The 5,979-nt window shown below is 39.5% G+C and overlaps 1 long non-coding RNA gene across 2 annotated transcripts; it reads right to left on the bottom strand.

The window, feature by feature from the left end:
* Positions 1-2,404: 2,404 nt before the first annotated feature.
* LOC125910872 (uncharacterized) lies at positions 2,405-5,399 on the bottom strand. 2 transcript variants are annotated; one of them, XR_007454201.1, is made up of 4 exons: positions 4,498-5,399; positions 4,329-4,398; positions 4,090-4,222; positions 2,405-2,680 (listed from the first exon to the last, which is right to left on the bottom strand). It is a non-coding gene; the product is annotated as an uncharacterized LOC125910872 (long non-coding RNA). The 2 variants fall into 2 exon arrangements; XR_007454202.1 differs by having other exon boundaries at positions 4,094-4,222; positions 4,498-5,396.
* Between the last annotated feature and the right edge of the window lie 580 nt (positions 5,400-5,979).

Genomic DNA, 5,979 nt, shown 5'->3' with positions numbered 1-5,979 from the left:
CCCTCAAAACAAATAAATAAAGTTAAAAAATATAAACTTAATGTTCTTCTGATTTTCAAATCACATTTGCATAACTAGAAAAAAAGTGCCTCTTTTTTATTATTTAAAATGCACTGTTCAGTGTTGTTTCAGGCAAATCCTGTATGGAGGAAATGAACCTAATATTTTACTATATGTATATATTAAATATAATATATTATATATATAATGATATAATTATATAATATAATATATTATATATATAATGATATAATTATATATAATATATTGTATATAATACATAATTAAATACAATATAATATATTATACATAATATAATATATTATAAATAATATAGATATAATATAATATATATTTAATAAATATAATATATATTAAATAAATATATATATATATTTCCCTTTATATGAAATGTCCCAAATCGGCAAATGTACAGACACAGAAACTGGATTAGTGCTTGCTTTGAGTTGAGGTGGGAACCAATAGTGATTATAAACATTTCTTTTTAGAGTGATGGAAACATTCTAGAATAAAATTGTAGTAATCGCCATGCAACTCTGTAAATATACCAAGAAACACTGAACCCTTAAAATGATTAAATTTTATGGTATAAGTATTTTATCTCAGTAGAACTCTTTAAGGTTTTTTCTTTTTTAACAATCATGCAAGTGGGTTGTTTGTGTGTGTGTGTGTGTGTGTGTGTGTGTGTATATATATATATATATATATACTAACCTGATATGTGCCTACCACCTTTTAGAATAGAGAGATAACTCTACAGCCATAGTCCTGATGATTTAGAGTCTAAAACATTGTACTAAGTCAAGGATAAAAGGTCTGGATTTCAGGACAAAGCCACTGATTCGTCTTTATAGTCTGAAGGTTCCTGATAATAGAGCCTCTCTGAGTTCCAGGAAAGCTTGAGCCACTTGCAGGTTTCGAGGTTCTAAGTATATTCATAAATGTGACAAAAGAGTTGCAAAATTGTAGTATGCCTAAAACACACTTCAACACTCTTATCATGTATAATTCAATGTGTGGGTTCAGCCACAAAGATAAATCTCAGGATTATTAAAAAAAATATATCAACTTACAGTGTGCAACACTTAAGAGTATTTGATCATGGCAATGATGGACATCTCTCAATCTAATTCCTGCACATCTCGGGCTCTGTGTACAACTTTATTTGAAGACTACATCAAAAGAGTAAATGTGAAACTATTTATCGCTTCCTTGTCACATGAAAAAATAGGTTATCTCTGAAGATTTTCCTAATCTTTATTCCCTTAAATATCACTGCTTGTGTGGGGGGCTCATGTTCTGATGTGGCTGCTGGGGAGGCTAACCTTTCCTCTACTTGGATGGAGGGCTAATACATTGACAGTGGAAGATTTCATACGTCAAAATCTATGTGGACCTCAGGAAGCAATGGGGATAATGTTCTAATACTACATGGATGCATTTTTAATTCTCCTGTTAAATTACTGAACACCTAGATCCTTCTGCTTCCCAGAGTGACCCTTGTGGATTATCACTCGAGAGTCTGAGAGGGTGGGTAAGACTCTTGGTAGGAAAATAGGCTCCCAGGCCAGTTTGGATGAGAGATGATATCGAACTTAACTAACTAGACCAGAGACCTTACTTAAAGGAGTTCCAGACAGGAAGAGCGACAGGGGGGAGCCCATTCTTTCCAGTCCTTGGGGATTGGCAGGAAAAAGGGAAACGATGAAAGAAGCAGGAGGTTCTACCCGCCACCCCCCATCCTTACATCTTAGGTGCTTATTAAGGCCAGATGCAAAGAAGGTAGTGGCTTTAGAAAAATCCAGACAAGTTGGGGACGGGTGGAGATGTAGGGATGGAGGGATTGCAGGGCCTGTAGGGTTTTTCTTCTTCCTATGGTTTGGGGTCTCAGGGGAAATTATCTTGAGAGTGGCTCTCCACACATATTTGGGGCATTGCTGTATCAAAGTAAACTTGGCAGGGCAGCATGGCTGATAGAAAGAGGCCTCGGTGTTCAGCAAGCCCTCAGTTCCTGTTTGGCACGGATAGAGCCTTCAAAATGGTTCAGAACTGGGCCAGGGTGCCTAATAGCAGTGTTCACCAGAGTATGGGGTAAATAGACAGCAGCTGTGCAGTGGATGCCTGGGTCTGGATGGATGGAGACCATTACTGCTTCCAGAATCAAAGAACACACTGAAGAATGGAAAAAAAAAATACGACTTTTTCTGCTAGAGGCACAGACTGGGGGAGAAGGAGAATCCAGACTGATTCTGAGTAATGCCAGTGGAAGCTTAATATCCTCAAAAGCCAGTTTAAATTTTTGGATTGTGCTGTGAATTCCAGATAGGTAAGGTACAAATCAGGGTTGAATCAGAGAAACAGAGCCAGTAGGTTTTACACACAGTAGGAGATTTATTGCGAGGCATGGCGTACCCAGTTACGCCATGGGGGCGTAGGGGTGGCTAGAAAGTCAGAAGTCTGTAGGGCAGGTGGTCAGGAAGAGTGGTCTGGAACTCACAGGCATGAGCAGAAGCCCCTGTCCACAGGCAGAATGTTCTTCCTCTTCGGGGACACCTCAGCTCGACTCTCAAGTGCTTTTAACTGCTTGACTCAGGCCCACGAAGATTATTTATGAGAATTTTCTTCTCGTAAGTTAGCTGATTATGGAGTTTAATCACCTCTACAAAATATGTCCAAAGCAACACCGAAAGTACAGTTTGATGGAAAACGAGGTACTTCATTTTAGCCAAGCTGACAGAGCACTGCCCATTTCAGGGAATTCTGTTCTTTCTCCCACCATGGCCCCTACCTACCTTCTTCCAAGAAGAAGGCTAGATATATTTCACATTAAGATCCAAGAGGCACTCTTTTTGCAACTGGGTTGTCCCATGGGTTTATTTGGAGACACAATTCCCCATGAGTGAGGAGAGAGATGCTTAGACGTTTTCTGTAAGATCAAGGAGGTGATCTTCCCATTATGCTCTCCCTGGAGCACAGCCAAAGTATAAAAGCAGGATCTGTTCTGCAAACGAGTTCTAAGGGAATCACGGGGATTCCAGACTTCTGGCCTCCAGAAGTGTGAGAGCATACATTTCTGTTGTTTTAAGCCACCAAGTTCGTGGTAATTTATTATGGTGGCTCTGGGAAACTAACACAAGCATAGTGTATGTGTTGCTTTATTTAAACAACTTGGAACCTACTGCTACCTCAACACATTCTTTGGGCTTTCCCCCCCCCCCTTCAGAGCATTCTTTTTCCTTCTCCCTGAATAAGAAATCAAAACATCACTAAATAAGGACTTAGGTGTAGAGAGAGTGTTTTAAAGTACCGCATTTCAGGTTGTCTCTGGGATTTGGGCTTTGCTATGCGCAGATGGCTTTTAAACTTTTCTCTGATCACTGAGCAAACACGTTCTTCTCTGCAGTGAATGTTACTGCCCAGGATGAGCCAAGGAGGAGGACATATGAGGTCCTTTCTTCCTCTCCCTCCAAAGCCATGCTTCAGCAAGTCAGAACACCTTGCCAAATGTCTGTGTCTCTATATCTTTGCTGCTAGTATTCCTGAACCCTTCTCTTCTCCCTGCTTCCAGTTATTTCTCCCCTCCTAAGTCACTCTCTACACAAAAGCCAGGGCAATATTTTTGAAATCTCAGCCCAGTCTTGGCACTCGGCTTCCCTACCCTCAGCTTACAAATCATCAAAGGCTTTCCACTGCACCTAGAATAATATCCGAACCCCTGACTACACCCTGCAAGGCCAGGCCGGACAGCATACAGCCTACCTCATCTCCCACCCCCTCCCCCCTGCTCACCACATCCCAGCCCCCCTGCCCTAACTCTTCTTTGTGAAATGTGGTAAAGATTTGCTTGCCTCTTCTCTTTGCATTTGTTGCTGGCTCTTCCAGAAAGCTTTTCTCTTGGATCTTTATCTGGCTGGCACCTTCTTGGCGTTCAAGTCTTACCACAAAATGCCACCTTTTAAGAGAAGCATTCTCTAACACCTCTCATGTTGCTAACTCTTAGAATAACCCTATTATTTTTGTCATGGCACTTGTCACAGACTACAAATATCTGGTTATTTATTCACTTACCCACCTACTGTGTGCCTGAATTCACCAGAAGGTATGCTCCTTGAGAAGCGGAACTTTGCTGAGTATATTCATTTTTGTATCCTCAGCACTTTGAATGGTGCCTGACACACAGCAGATATTCAGTAAATATTTGCTGAAAGGATGAATAAATAAATATTAACACAGAAGAGGATGTGTTATGTTGTGTGAGCTATGTATAAGCTACGAACTGCATACGGCTTCATGTAGAAGCTACTTACTGAATTCTGGTAACTGGCCTCATGCCCACTTTTTAAGTTTCCATTATTTTCCAACTGCTACTCCCTTAAGCTACAAAACATAAATTCAGTAGTGGTTAGTGACATCTCCTGTCTTACCAACTCAAAGACCATTCTATAGCTGTAAGGCACATTTTTTCCCGTGACTTACCATTCAATTCATCTGTTTTGTTTAAAGAGTCTTCCAACAGCCTGAGGCAGCAAGGCTTCTACCCGGGCATGGCTGACATTATGGTCATAGTATGGGTAGTTGAAAATAACATTTGCCCGTGTGGAAAGCACAGAGAAACAGAGATAGGAACTAAGTTTCAGGTAACTTGAGATTTTTTTGGTTGAGAAGGAAGCAGCTAGCTATGAGAACAAAACACAGAGAGTAAAGCGTTTGTGTCTGTGGAAAGACCCCAGCTTGACAACGTTTCGAAGAATATGTTGGATATCTAATACGACAGTTTTCTTTGTAAGACACGTTCACCAGGCTTCTGTTTGTCAGCACCACAATTTCTGGTATTAAGAAGTTAGATTGCTTGACAAAATGGCTACTTTTAATGGCACTGCCTGCAACAGACTCAAAATGTAGATCATCACCACTCCCCAAATTTATATACATGGTGAAATTGACATGCTTTCGGTATGTTTTCATATTTTGGACCACCACCAAGGTATTGGACCCATGTCCAGAAGGGCCCATCCTTCTTCTTTTAGATATTAAAATTTTACCATTCTTAAGAAGGCTGAACTGCTTTTATATGAAGTTAAACACCAGGAAACAATGATATAAGTTTGTATGAAATTTCTTAAGAGTCTCAAAGATGTCAAAAGTTTGTTATTTGGACAAATCGGCTAAAGCTTCAGCAATAAAACAAACGCTGTGCTGTTTTGTAAATAAAATAGTCTTTTACATGACACACAAAGAAATGGATATGATTATTAGCATAGGTCAAAGCATGACTGTGACCATCGCATACATAATGACATGTTAAGATTTACTTTAATGGATGGAAAAGTACTTTCCTTAACCTGTGACACCAGGAAATGTTATTCTATATGAATTCAACTCTAAAATTACTTTTCCTACATATACTCACCTCCATGACATAATCAGTTCTTCTCGAACCTTCACAGACTTATCTAGCTAGTGTAGATAAACCCATAGGTTTTATGCTAGGATGTTAATTACAGTATTTCTTAAAGCTCCCTGGGCATCATGCCTTAAGTTGTCTATGAAGAACCCATCCTGACCAGATGGGAATTTGGTGCCTCTGTGAAGACAAGACTTCCACAATTAATATGAAATCCTTAGTTGCCCATTTCACACACCAAAGCTTCATTAAGAACCTTTGGTGAGGGAGAAACATGGGGAGAAGTCTTTGCAGGTTCCTGTGAAACCAAACTTAAGACCCAACCTTCACTCCTCAGTTGATGTTGGCTTTAATCTCCCCAACAGAAGCACTTTGGGAAAATTGGAGCTATTATTATAAAAATAAAATACTTGACAATTGGGAAAATGAGAAAAAATAAATCCCATTCTTTTTTTAAATTATTTTTTTAAGTCTATTGCTTTATTTTTGAGAGAGAGCACAAGTGAGGGAGGGACAGAGAGGTAGAAGGACACACAGAATCTGAAGCAGGCTGC

This window comes from Panthera uncia, assembly GCF_023721935.1.
Source record: "Panthera uncia isolate 11264 chromosome C1 unlocalized genomic scaffold, Puncia_PCG_1.0 HiC_scaffold_3, whole genome shotgun sequence".
NCBI lineage: Eukaryota > Metazoa > Chordata > Mammalia > Carnivora > Felidae > Panthera > Panthera uncia.
This window is presented reverse-complemented; position numbering and strand designations above follow the sequence as displayed.